The 14661-nt window shown below is 37.1% G+C and overlaps 1 pseudogene; it reads right to left on the minus strand.

Annotated features, from left to right (window-relative positions):
- Positions 1–14661, minus strand: part of LOC147472860 (putative amidase At4g34880) — a 78050-nt pseudogene that overhangs the window by 21372 nt on the left and 42017 nt on the right.

Here is a 14661-nt window from a genome sequence, read left to right on the forward strand (position 1 = left end):
TTTGTCTCAACGGAAACTCTATATCACCTCAAGGGAAAACAAAACATATCCTGAAATGCAACGCTAACGCAAACCTCAAGCAGCAACCAACCTTCTTCAACACTAAACCTGTCAAGACTTATCAACTATGTTCATTTAATGAACACACCCGATAAGCAAACATGCAAATCGGGTCAGCATTATAAAAATGCTGGTGTGAGTAGCTCTAAAATACAACATATAATTATACATATATACACAATCCATACGGCAGTTAGTTCCTCTACCGAGGCGCCTTAACTTTCCACGACTAATACAACATCCTTAAGTTCAATAACTAAGGCAGGTAGTTCCTCCACCGAGGCCTTTAACTTTCCACTAACCACACAACAAACTATACTCATAATAAAAGGCATTTAGTTCCTCCACGAGGTTTTAGGTTCTAACTAAACTATAACCAATAAGCATATACAATCATCTATCTAAAGATATATCATTAACCAACATTTTACCATAATTATATTAATTAAGGCTTTCTTTGTGTGTCCCTAAAATCACGTCAGATCTATGTCTTACCTAGTTTCCGGCTACCACAATCGCTACCCAAACGCCGAACATGTACATCCACATGCCTCCCCTTACATAATGTACCACACTCGTGCGTAACTCGGAAATGGGATGCCGCACACCGTAACCCTCACACGAAAAGTCATTATGAAAGTAATGCCACTATTCGCATAAAATATCGCTAGCGTCTCTCGCTCTATTTTGCGAACGGAATAATCAAGCCACTATTCGGCTATGCGAAAGGGCCATTCAATTTTATGAAACGCCGGAAGGGCCAATCACATTACTTATGCCCGGCCATTCGGATTCACTAAAACGCCAGAAGGGCCAATCATATCACATACGCCCACACAGGGCAAATCACATGAGTTGTGGTAGTCAGGTTCTAGGATTTTCGTTACGTAATTTATTCGGGTGTCATACATTTATGACTCATAATAATTCCACTATATCACGTGCAGGTCAAATACCTTATTGCACTATGCCACAATATTTAGAAATATCTTAATTATATCTCATAACCATTTTCATTCTTTCATGTGCCAATATATTATTGCACTACGCCACACTCCTGTGGGAAAATATTCACCAATACTATACTACCTTGTAGTATCATCTCACATATATAATAATGGAGTGTTTATACATTTATTTCTCCAAAACTATTGCATTTAATATATATATCACAACATATTATATAACGTCACAATATCAACGTCAAATCTTTTCTAGATACTGACAACCAAATTTATACCAGCTTCCACAGCATTTTAGCATTGGATTTGTCTATACAATTTACAACATAAAATGTAGCACAATTAAGCAGTCCACAGTCCACAATCAAAGCCCAATATATATATGCTTTACACACTACTCAAGTCAAATCTTAATTAGATAATGACAAACAACGTTATATAATTTTCGACAATATTTTATTACTATATTTGTCCATATTCTTGAATATGAGAAAAACTGTAAAAAGTCAACATTCCACAGTCAACGGTCAAAGGTCAAAGTCAACGGTCAAAGTCAAAGTCAAGGGTCAATGGTCAAAGTCAAAGTCAACACGTCATGGTCAAAGTCAACAAATCATGGTCGAAATCAAACTGTCATTGTCAAAGTCAACACATCATGGTCAAAGTCAAACTGTCGTTTCTATGTTCAACAGGTGCATGGTCATAGCCATGGTTCATGGCTAAGGTCAAAGTGCATGGCTCATGGGCTCATGGCTAAGGTAATGGTTCGGACCCAACTGGCCAAGCCCAAACCTTAGAACCCGAAAGTCTAAAACCAACTTATTTATTCCACCTGACCCAATTGGGGTCATAAGGACCAACCCACATAAAATTAGAAACCGGCCCAAAGAAACTAATTGGAAAAGGCCCAAACAAAATAAAATAGAACTGGTCCAAACTTAACAAAACTGGTCTGGCCCAACAACTACAACTAAAGCCCAACAATTTAAAACATAACCGGGCCCAATCAAAACAAAACAAACCGGCCCAACCAAACACCCCAAACCCAAGAGAAACCGACCCAGGCCCAAGCCCAAGAGATGGAACAGTGTCATCTTCTCACTCCACCAGCCACCACCGTTCAAATTCCGACCACCACTTCGTCGCCCTGCTTCAACCCAAATGTTTTGATCCCCGACAAAACCCACTAACTTTAATAAAACCAAAACCCCAAATCATTCAATTCCTATACTCCCTCCAAACTAGATCTAGAAATTTCGACCTCCATTAATTGCTTGCTTCAAGCTCCACTCGACAGCCCTCACGCACTCAAACCTCAACAACCAAACTCCATTCAAAACCAACTAAACAACAACAAAGTTTTAAATGAAAAACTGGCGTTATCGGTCGCCATTTGATGAATTCTCTCCGAAGCTTCAAACCCCCCAACAAAGACTCAACCCACCAAACCGACATCAAATATTTAATCCCCAACAACAACTAAGCTTAAATCAAACTGAGTTCAACCCACATAAGGCAGACGACGCCATAAAACTGTTTCCACCTTCGACAGCCTCCACAAAATTCAAACCCGACCTCACCCAATCATCAAAACAACAATCCACATTCAATACAATATACCCAACACTACATAACAATAGGAGTTTAAAACCCACACAAAACAAAGAGTTAAAACTATGTTGGACGATTTAAATGCGTGAGGTCGACGCCATTAACGTCATCGAAGCTTCGACGAAGACCCCACCAATCTTCAATACCCCGACATCAACCACCCAATACAAAATAAAACAATTCCACCGAATCTGAGATCGACTTCTTCGTCTCTCGCCATTGCCGTTGGCGACTTCCGAAGTTTCCAAAAAGATTCGGACCGGTTTCAACAAGTTCAAATAAAATTTCCAGAGTTTCAAGTTTAAATAACACACAGATTTCAACCGAAAAGAAACCGACAAGAATTAGACTTTAATAAAAAATTCTATAAAATATCTACTCACAATAATGAACAAATTTCGATGAATTTCCTCCGAAGTCCGAAATTCAAATTAACCCACGCCCAAAGAACGTTTCTAGCTCTGCTTCCATTTTTATTATTTTTTATTCTCCAAGAACCCTATTCTCTAGAACAATATGTTTATATACTTGGGTCTGAAACCCAAGCCCAACACAGACTCGGGCCCGTAAATCGGGGCCGATATCCCAAATCCAATCCAAATTGATTTTTTAAATAAATAATTAAATTAATAAATAAATAAATAAATAAATACGTATTTTAAATACGGGCGTTACATGGAACCTTCTTGAGATCAGAGTATAAAAGGTGCTTGTTGGCTGTTACTGCCAAAAATGGAGATCAAGGTGTTCTTTTATTTTTACTTTCATGTTTTATTGTTGAACATGTATTATTGTTCATATCTGCTTAGAGGTATGAATAATGAGTGCTCATACTCCAATAGGTATGAACAATCATTGTTCATGTCTGTTATGGGTATGAACACTCATTATTCATATCTATTTTGGGTATGAACATGTATTGTTCATAACTTTTCAGTTATCTCATATTTGGTTATTTTTTGTGGTTTTGTAGCTTAGGATTATTCCCTCTTGCTGTTGGTGTTGTTGATATTGAAAATGAATCCAATTGGTTTTGGTTTCTCAATATATTTAAGGCTTTTGGGTATGAAAGAAGGTATACCTTTTTGAGTGATAGACATCATGGTTTGCTTGTGAACATTCCTCACTACTAAAAAAAGGGCTTATAAACTCAGCTAAAAGGTGAGATGTTAGAGCTTTTACCTTGGTTTTCTAGGAAAAACAAACCGAGATAAAAACCACTGAGATAATAGAGTTCTATAAAACCGAGATAATAAGCTACTAAATAATCTCAGAAGTCTGACATCTTATCTAAACCTATTATCTCAGTTTTCTCAATCAAACAGAGATTATATGGAATAAAACCGAGATGAATTGTGATTGAAACCAATTAGTATAGAAGAAAATTGAGATGTTTTTTTTATTGAAACCGAGATAATAAAAGTAAACCGTGATAAATTCTTTTTGAAAGGGTGATCACATGTACAACCTTTTATCTCACCTCTTTTTTTGGCCGACATAGTTTGTCATTTTTTTTTATTTTTTATTTTTTTTATTTTAATGTTTTGTTATTGTTATGACAACCTACAAATAGAAACCACTCTCCCGAACAACCACCACATTACCCTTTATATTCATAAACATCAACCAACAAAAGGAACCCAACATAAGTTAATTTCTTTGAAGAATCTCATTTTATTGAATGAACAATGTCAAACATGAACATAACTTCCAAAGAGTACCACTGATCAATCATTGATAATAACTCAAATATATATCAACTAATCTTTGAACTATAGTAAGACATGTTTTTAACCTTTCCATATGGAATACTAAGACACGTCTTGGAAGATCTGCACATCCAGGCATGTTGAGTATTTAAAGCGGACATGATGTAAGTCAATATCACCTCTCACACTGGCTAGTGTGTCGTCTTCATCATTTCTTGAATCTATCTTTGGTTTACTATCAAGAATGTTGAAAATAGACGCAGTGGAGTCCTTGGCTTTGTTACTTTTCAGCCATTGCATTGGCTTGAGAAATGTTCATGACCCAATGGTCAGAGCAAAGAAAACCTGCAAACAGATGTAGATTAGAACTATATCTAATCGATATGGAAGAAAAACAACAATCAATTAACATTCTACCGTGAAAATTTTATTAAATGTGGATATTTTATCTTTCACAAGACGAGCTCCAATATAGAAAATGGTAGCAATAGTTGAATAGAGAACATAATTCGCAAAAACAAACCTAAACCACTAATGATACCTAGCTGGTGTTTTCAATAGTCCATTGTCTACAACTCCCAATATGAACTATCATCTAGATGAGGTGCAAGTCTAGGCTTAGTTCTCAGGAGGTAAAACTTACTAGATGAAATATCGCCTAGCTTGGTGCAATCAACCCGAAAGTCAAGTACTTGCGGCCTTCTTTGGAACCCTCAAAGATGGACCTCTGCTATCTTGCCATCCGGGCTTGTTTGTCGTCTTGATGTGGATCGATCTTCTGGCGTGATAAAGGCACGAGCATCAAATTGGGATCTCCAAGCGAGCTTTTGGATTTGCAGACCATTCTATTCCTATCTTATTTGCATTCATCACCTACAACTACAATCAGATAAATAATTGGCATGAGCAAGAAGTTAATAGCTAGTTAACCTACACTACCATATAGCGTATTATGAAGGACGAAAAGCATACCTAAATTCACAAGCTAGATTGCTAGGAGACAAAAGGACAACTTGATAAGGAAATAAGCTTAATTTATCAGCACCCTTCATTTTATCATCCTACTGCATCCTGGTGTTATAGCTATGCTTCTTGTTGATGCATGCTTAAGTTACATTCTTACGTCATTGAGAATCCATGATTAAAACCTCACACCAAAGGCAATAACAAATCAACAAGAAATGATAATATTGCAGCAATATCATTCAACTTAACACCAAAATAATAAGCCTGCAAAGTTAGAATTTCTCAATTTGATAATACGATAGAGATTTTAGTGATATTGTAATTAGCCATAAATTCCAATCCTTCAGACCAGTATTTCAATAGTTCCAAATCTGTAACTATCAACATGAACTTTGCCTTAACTAAAAGTCTAAAACCAATTGATAAGGAAGCAAACATATTACGTTACGTTAGGTAGGATCAACAGAAAATCATGCATTATACTTATTCGACTTAAAGCAATGATACAATGGTTCCCAGTCCCAAAACAACAATAAAGAACCGGGGCATCCATATTTACAACCAAAAAAACTTAAAAAGGAGATACCAATTTTTTATTTTTTTTTGAAAACTAAAACAATCTCGAATAGCAATATATTCTAGAACATGATACAATGGCCATATATACATCATTTGTAAACTAACTTGTACTAGTAAAGTAGGAAGTGTGATTGCTCTTGTCTTTGCGGGGTTAAGGGATTGTATGATTGCCAACAAACTTGCAGTATCAAACAATGAAGTCATCAACTATTGCTGCAACACAGAGAACAACAGCTGAGGCAGCCCAAACACACCAAGGCAGTGCAAAGTTGTGTGATAGCAATTGCACACTGATCATTCATCTATGAACAAGTCCGAATCAAAGACATGCAACAACAAAGAATTTTCCGACTTTTTTGCAACAACTCGAAGCTGCCTTTGCAAAGACTTCCCCCGCAAGCTCTGGCAATCGGGATTCCCCGAATCTTAGGAGGAACATTATCAGCCGTCGCAACCAAGTTACCAAAGCCAATCACCGTTCCTTTCATAAATGTAATCTTGCGATCTTTAGATTCGACAAGTTTCCGTAGGTCAACTTTGTTTAGAATCTTTTGTATATCAATTGATTGCACGGCTCGCTTCCCTCCTACCGTCTGAAGTAAGATCATATGGGTATACTCAGATGTGAAACCAAACTGTACGCTCATTTTTGCAACCTTGTCCTCAAGCTGTTTACTCTGAGAAATCCATGCTTGGGCTGTGAGTAGGTCAATTTGTTTCTTGACAGATACTTTTTCAAGTGGGATATCCTTTGCTCTTTGTACTTTCAAGTCTATATCAAAGTTGCTCATATCTTCTACAGTGCCTCTACCTTTCAGCAAGTCAGGAAAGTTTCCACGATATCTTACTAATCTTCATTAGATAATATATACTCCTTGAATTATCAAACCAGGTACTTTGGCTTGCAACTTACCTTGTTGCCATATCGAAAAATAGAGAAACTCATTAATGAAACCGTACCCCCACTACTTGAAGTATTGTCATAACCCCGTGCACATGCTAATTTGATATTAAATGAATCTTGAGAAAGATAAAACTGGTCCCTAGCCTTCTCCTATTATTTTCTTCCATATCCCCTCTTTCTCAGTTTTCCTTAGAGGCTAATCCCTCTTTCGTTCCCCCCCCAGGGGTAAACTCATCAGGCGTCCTTAGATACCAAAAAATTTCTAGCAACATCTTGTTGAACAAACTTCTATTAAGAAACTCTATAAACAAAAGAGTGGGCTTCACAAACGCTATTAACAAACTTGCTGTCAAAGTATATTGGCTTAGCCAGACTAATGGTAACTGGTAAGTAAGATACTAGCCGCTATAGTAGTAGAAACAAACGAAAAAAAAATGAAGAAGAAAGCACCTAGAATTAAGAAGCAAACCTGATGTCAGTGAAGGGACCATCGACAAGTCCTTGTTCTTTCTTTCTCAATTGGAGCGACATGACAAATTCAGAGTCTAGATTAGACCAGAATTCCCTTGTTGGGCCTCAAGAGAGTGCACAAATCAACACATGTGATCACCCATCCTACTTGAACACGTGTAACAGTAGCTTTAACCAAGTTCAATGGATTCACATCTTCTGTCAATATAGTCCTGATAATGCTAGCCACGATTAGAGCCAACGCATTACTATAGTTGAAAACCTCTACTCCAAGAGAAATTACCTTCAATTCAAGGAGAAAATCAACATCTTCGATCTTCGACCTGCAAAACAACTCCACGCAGTCCTTGCTCAAAGACCTAAAAGACAAAGGAATATAAATGCCTCATAAGGTCCAAATAAATTTATGGTGTAATGCAAGGACTGGTTATAGTCTATTTGCCAGTCTAGGCAATACTAAGCTCCCTTGGGCACGAGGCAAAATGGGTAAGCTAGAGCCCAGGTGCAGTTTGACTGCATATTGTTGAAATAACATTATTTTAGAAACTTAACAAGTTTCAGGCACTTTACCCTCAAAGTGCTTTCCTTAATTCATATTTTGTAGTAAATAAAAAAATTACCTCAATAAGTACCTGTGCTTCAGACAGAGTTTTTGATATGGAAAACACTGCCTTCTGAGTATCTTGGAGTGCTACAATGATAGTGAAAGAGGAAGCTCAAAATGTGAGTAGAGAATAATTAAAATGCTACATCCAAAGTCTCCAATCAATAGAAAAGAAAAACCGTACCTTGAAGCCTTATGAAGGAGATGAAGTACATTGATCCAAGAGAGGAAGAGATAATGCGTCCACACTTCACCTTCAAATACCAACGAATTAATTAGAACTCTGATTAGGTCACAAAGTTGGGATGGAATTTCATTTCGTTAGGTTGCAGAAGAATAGTTACGACCTAGGGCTTTTGAGAAGGGACTAAATTCGTTCGTTCTTCCAATTTTAAAAAATCGGTGCTTGCAATTATAAAAATCAGTACTTACCTTGTTAAGCTAGAGAGTGGAGAAGCGAGATACTTGGGAGGCTGGGAGCACAACGGGGCACGCGGTTGCCATCCTGAGTTCGTGCGAGAGAGTGTGAAGAGGGCGGTTGCCATTATCTAATCGTGTCCTCTTTTTTGCGATTTTTGTTTTCTATTTTGCCTATCTATTCCGAGATATTTGGTTTAAGATTAATTATATCGGTTAAGTGCCGAGATATTTGGTATAATTTCAATTATTTCGATTGAGTGTGAGATAACTGAAATTTCCTATTATATCAGTGCCACACCATGCGAGATAATTATATTTTGGTTTATCTGGGATATGTAAGAATCGAGATAACATATTTCCACTCATAGATAATAACTAGTTTATGGGACATATTATCTCGGTCATCAGCATAACTGAGATAAGGATAATTTTAGAACCGAGATAAAAACCCTTTTTTTTAGTAGTGCCTCTTGTATTTCCTGGTTCATATCACAGTTTTTACTTGTGACACATGGAGAACAACCTTCGAACAGCTTTGTCAAAGACATGTGGTGTTCCGAAATTGTTGGTAGGCTTATTCAAGAAATGTGCTTATGCTTCCACGCATAAGGAGTTTCAGGAGCATATGGCTGAATTGTTGAATATAGGTGGAGAGCAGTATCTAATTTTCTATCTATGGCACCTTATGATAATTGGGCTAATGCATACTTCTGTAGCGCCCGGTATGGTGAGATGTGCTTTTCTTTGGCGGAGTGTTTCAATAGCTAGATAGACAAAGAGTGTCATCTGCCCATCACAACCATGTTAGATGAAATTCGCATGAAGATGATGAAAATGGCATCAGACTGGAGGATGGAGTGCAAGAATTGGAAAACTATTCTTTGTCCTAAAATGGAAGTGAAATTGGTTGAGAGGATTGAGGAGGCCCGTTCTGTGACTGTGTGCGGCAAGGTCAAATGAGCACATGTTTCAAGTTGTTACGGAGAAGCATGAGTATTGGGTTGACTTGCTTAGTAGATATTACACTTGTAACAATTGGGGCATAGACGGGTTTTCTTGCCGGCATGCAATTACGAGTATTTATTGCAAAGGGGATTCAGTGTATTCATACATTGAAGTTGCATTTCTTGCCACTTCGTTTAGCAACACATACTCTCATGGCATTACTGCAATTAGCCGCAATGAGATTTGTTTGGATGTTTCTGATAAAGTGGAAATTCTTCCACCATATGTGAAGAGGGCTCCAGATAGACCACGAGATAAGAGGATTGAGAGCACGGGTGTTATGCGTTATACTGCCCACAAATGCAGAAAATGCCACAAAACAGACAGGCACGACCGAAAGACTTGTCATGGGAAAACTTCTGACACTGCTGATGTGGAATCTAGAGGAAGGGATGAGTTGGCTAGTGCAAAGGATGAGTTGCCTAGTGGTAGTGGTGATATGGTATTAAGGTCTTGGCAATTTTTTGATGTGGGAAGCACTAGTGAGGCTGTTTGATGTTTTGTATTAAATATTTTTTGATTGAATGATAGTTATTAATACAGTTTTGGAATCCATTTTTAAAGTCTCTTATGATTTCATTCATTTATTTAATTTTGATTGAATGATACCTATTTAGGGTATGAACAATCAATATTCATACATGGATAGGTATGAACAACCAATGTTCATACCTATTTAGGGTATGAACAATCAATGTTCATACATGATATGAACAATCAATGTTGATATATCAATTCAAAGTTCAATGTTCATACATGGATATAACAATTGGTGGGTATGAACAATCAATGTTCATACATGGATAGGGATGAAGAATCAATGTTCATACCTATTTATGAACAATGAAGTTTGACTTTTCATACATGGTGGGAATGAACAATCAATGTTCATACCATTATTTGGGAATGAAACAGTGAGAAACACAGTGATTGTTTAGGTATGAACGATAAGTGTTCATACCTATTTCGTGTATGAACAATGGATGTTCATACCCACCAAATTTAGGGTAATACGTGTCACATCCTAAATAAACGGTTTCGTGTCCACTTCAAATACGGTTCCAACTTCTCATTTTGCACACATTTCAAAAACAGCGCAAACAAAAAGAAAATTAACACAAAAATAGTAAAACCCTAGATTCCTTTCTAAACCAAAATTGTCTCCAAAATCAAAATCAAAATATATCAAATGGATGAAAATTTATGCCATACTGAAAATTGCAAGAACCCTAAGTATGAGAACGATATTTATTGTGAAGAACACAAACAAGAAATATCAAATGTCGTACAAAGTATTATAAATGACACTGTTGAAGAACAAGGTGGAGGAGATGAGGAGGAGGATAGAACAAAAGAAGGGGTTGTTGAGAGTGAAGATGACGAGAAAACAGATACCGATGATGATGATGGAAATGCAAAAGAAGATGAAGAAAAAGAACAAGAACAAGGAAAAGAACAAGAACAAGGGGAAGAAGATGCAGAAGAAGAAGAAGAAGATTTAAAGGTTTTTATTTAAATTATTGATTTTATTTTTTGCAAGAAAGTGGTATGAACAATGAGTGTTCATACGTCTGTTTTTGCATGTTAGGATTTGAATATGTTAGGACTACGTAGAATAGGAAATAGGCATGAACATTCATTATTCATACTCATATTAGACTATGAACATTTGTTGTTGCATGTAGTATAGCATGATAGTAAATATGTATGAATACTGATTTTTTATAACTTTGTTTTGCATTTTAGGATTTGAATGCTGGGAATCAAGAAGCACAACAACAACAACAACAAGATGGAGGAGAAGATGATTTAGAGGTTCCATTAAAGGTACATTTACATTAGTGATTACTCATAACTCTATATGAACAATAATTGTTCATAGTCCACTGGGTATGAACATTGATTTCATACCTTTACAATAACAAAACTATGTTTATAATTTGCATGTTTGACCTTCAATTATTTGCAGGTCTTAATCCGAGGAAGGAAGAAAAACAATATGGAGAAGAAGAAGAAAGTCGATAAGTCCCCTGTGAGTAGAAGTGTGAGTAGAAGGTTATGTTTGATATCTGACACACCAAACAAAAAATTATGTTTGAGATCTGCGTCCAAAAAAAGGAAATCGGAGTCGAGCAGCGCTGCTGGCCAATCTAAAAAAATTAAGACAAAGAATACTAGGAAAGGGAAGTTGGTGGAAGAGAAAACTAGCAAAGCGAAGGTTGTGGTCAAGAATACTAGGAAAGGGAAGGTGGTGGAAGATAAGGAAGATGAGAAATAGAATGTTAAAGGTAGCACAGTAGCACCTGTGCAGCTGCGAAATACCTTCTCACACATGATAAGTTTGGTACAAAAACTCAAAGAAGTGGGAATTCCAAAACAACATGTCGATGAAATAAATGAAAAAGACATTGTTCTGGTTTATGCTTGATGCATGTTTCTACCACCACCTACGTGGAAAACGTCCATTAGTAGTGGTCTCCATTTTATTCGTTTAATCGACAGGGCTAAAACCCAATTTGCAATATCATAGATCAATGTACAGGCCCATTAACTCATGTGTCTAAGGCTGAAACTTAGCCACATGGCTTACCACTAACGTATATTAATTTATTTCCAGATTCGTCTCTTATCAAAGGGATAATTATCAGTTGAGTAGCTCTAATAGGGGTATCCCAGAGAAGTGATGCATCACTATATTCTTTAAACACGAGCCTTGATGTAGTTCCCGAGAGTATATACTGGTGTGATATGAACAATTATCAATAATGTGTATGGATCACCAAAGTTGTTTGAAATTAAATTGTGAAGATTATGTGAAGTGTTGTTACTTGTTACTAGGTTTTAATGTTGAATCATCGGAAATGTTTTTAAAAGAAAAGTTTTAATATAGAGAGTTCGTGCTCAAGAAAGATGAATTCTCTCTCTTTTGGCATTTTCTTGATTTAGTTAGGGTTTCTTAGACATTGGTCCTACTATTATTATATGGTAATTAGACTTTGGTCCAAATGTTGAAATATTAGTTTTTGGTCCTACTTTTGCTACTTGACTGTCAGTCAACTCAGTTGATTGTGGTCATACTGCTTGCTCTTTTGATATGGTCAGAATTCCCCTGAGCGTGCCTCTCACGTGTTGACTGGTTGAATAATTCATTGCACACGTGTCGTTAAATGAATGGCTATTAGAATCTTAAATGTGTGGCCGTTAGATTTTAGTTGATTTCGCACATCTCAAGTTTGCCCCAATAACAATGGGTTAAAACAAACCTATTTAATCCCCCCTCTTCAACCTGTTTCCCTCACAACCTAATGTCTAAATCATAGCAAAATAATCCAAAACGACCAAAAGAAACTCATACATCCTCGCCACCTACTTCTAAACTTCATTTCTCCAGCTAAAAATAAACAAAACAGAAGACCCAACCTCAAAATTAATTTGGTTTTCACCTCTCCAAAATCCAAATAATTATTAGCACCCAATTCAAAAATCAATACCCAACCAAAATTTGATTTGTTCAAACTGAAGAATCTTTTTTCCAGCTTGCTTTAGTTAGCAACAAATAACGATGTAGATGCTTTTAAGCAATCAGTTGAGCCTGATATTTTTGTTATTGTTGAAATTGGATTATGGTATGGCTATCAAAAGTGGTTGAAACAGATGATTCTCGAGCATATAACAGCTTTGATGGTAGAGAAAAATGTATTTTTTTTCTCTTTCACGTGTAGGGTGCGACCCGCGCTCACTTTTGCCTTGACAAGGGTGCGCCCTGCGCTCATGCCTTTGGTGACCTCCAAGAGCTTAAGCGCGACCCGCGCTCATTTTTGCTTGGTCGAGGGTGCGACCCGTGCTCCACCGTTTTCAGCATGAAATTCACTATTTCGGAAGTTTTTCTGAAATAGTATAAATATAGGTTTTTTCTGTAGAAACCTAACTTTTCCAAAACCAAGAAAGAGAGAGATTATAAGTGAGCAATTCTTTGTGAGTTGAGTGTTCATTCTTTGTGAGTGAATTGAGAGATTTGTAATCTGTTACTCCGGACATCTAGTAAAGCTTGGAACTCGCAGTGTGGACGTAGGCAAATTGCCGAACCACGATATATCTCGTCTTGTGGTTTGTTCTTCTTTTACATTAATTGTTTTACTTCATATGCTTGTTATTTGATATTGAGAAGTGTTGGGATATTGCTTAGGGTGTTGAAGTCTTATCTATTGAGAAGGATTGAACCTTGTGTAGGATTGATCTATTTGTTGTGGGTAACGTTGTTTCCGCAGTTATTTATTCACAACAATTGGTATCAGAGCCAAGTTCACGACCTAGGATTTTGAGTTTAGTGCTCGAAATTTATGTAGACAAGGTGTTCGATTAAATTCTGAAGTGAAATTATTTTTTTGGGTTATTGTGTGTAACTTGAAAGATGGCTCCCAAGATGTCAAACGCAAGGTTTGAAGTAGAGAAGTTTAATGGGAATAATAACTTTGGGATTTTGCAAGTCCAAGTAAAGGACATCCTCATCCAACAAGGTTTGCACAAGGCTTTAAAGGGGATTAAATCTAAAGCGGCGAGTATGAGTAATGATGATTGGGAAGAGTTCGATCTTTAGGCTTGTTCATCAATCCGGTTATGTCTTGCTAATGAGGTCATGTATAGTGTGATGGGAGAAAATACCGTTGTCGGTATTTGGCTCAAACTAGAGTCTATGTATATGACCAAGAGCATGACGAACAAGATGTACCTTAAGAACCGTCTTTATCGCTACATGATGGTCGATGGTTCAACGATGCAAGAGCACGTTAGTGAGTTCCGTCGACGTCTAGCGGATTATTTGAATGTTGGTATGAAGATGGATGATGAGGATCAAGCGGCATATTTAATATTCTCCTTGCCATAAAGCTATGAGCATCTAATGACACATTTATGAACAGAGAAGACGTCGAGCTTGACGAAGTTCAGAGTGCTCTTATTTCTTATGAGTTGATGAAGAAGACACGTGTAGAGAATAACATTGATGCAGGTCAGGGGCTAGTGGCAAGAGGAAGGTCGAATGAAAAGGCTTCTACAAGCAATGAGAAGTCTAGGTCCAAGTCAAAGAAGCCTTTGACACATGTGAAGTGCTATAATTGCGATGAAAAGGGACATTACGCAAGTAATTGTCCTTACCCGAAAAAGAGAACAAGAGAGATGGTAAAAAAAAAGGTAAAGCAAAAATTGAGGCAAGTTATGCTTCAGACTCTGAAGGGGACGAGTTGAGTCTCTGTGTGTCCACACAAGACTATATGGCCGAAAGGCGGATTCTTGATTCCGGATGTTTCTACCATATGTGCCCGAATAGAAAGTGGTTTACTTCTTATGAGAGCATTGATGGTGGTTCCGTTT

The sequence above is a fragment of the Coptis chinensis genome, unplaced genomic scaffold (assembly GCF_015680905.1).
Source record: "Coptis chinensis isolate HL-2020 unplaced genomic scaffold, ASM1568090v1 utg662_pilon_pilon, whole genome shotgun sequence".
Taxonomy (NCBI): domain Eukaryota; kingdom Viridiplantae; phylum Streptophyta; class Magnoliopsida; order Ranunculales; family Ranunculaceae; genus Coptis; species Coptis chinensis.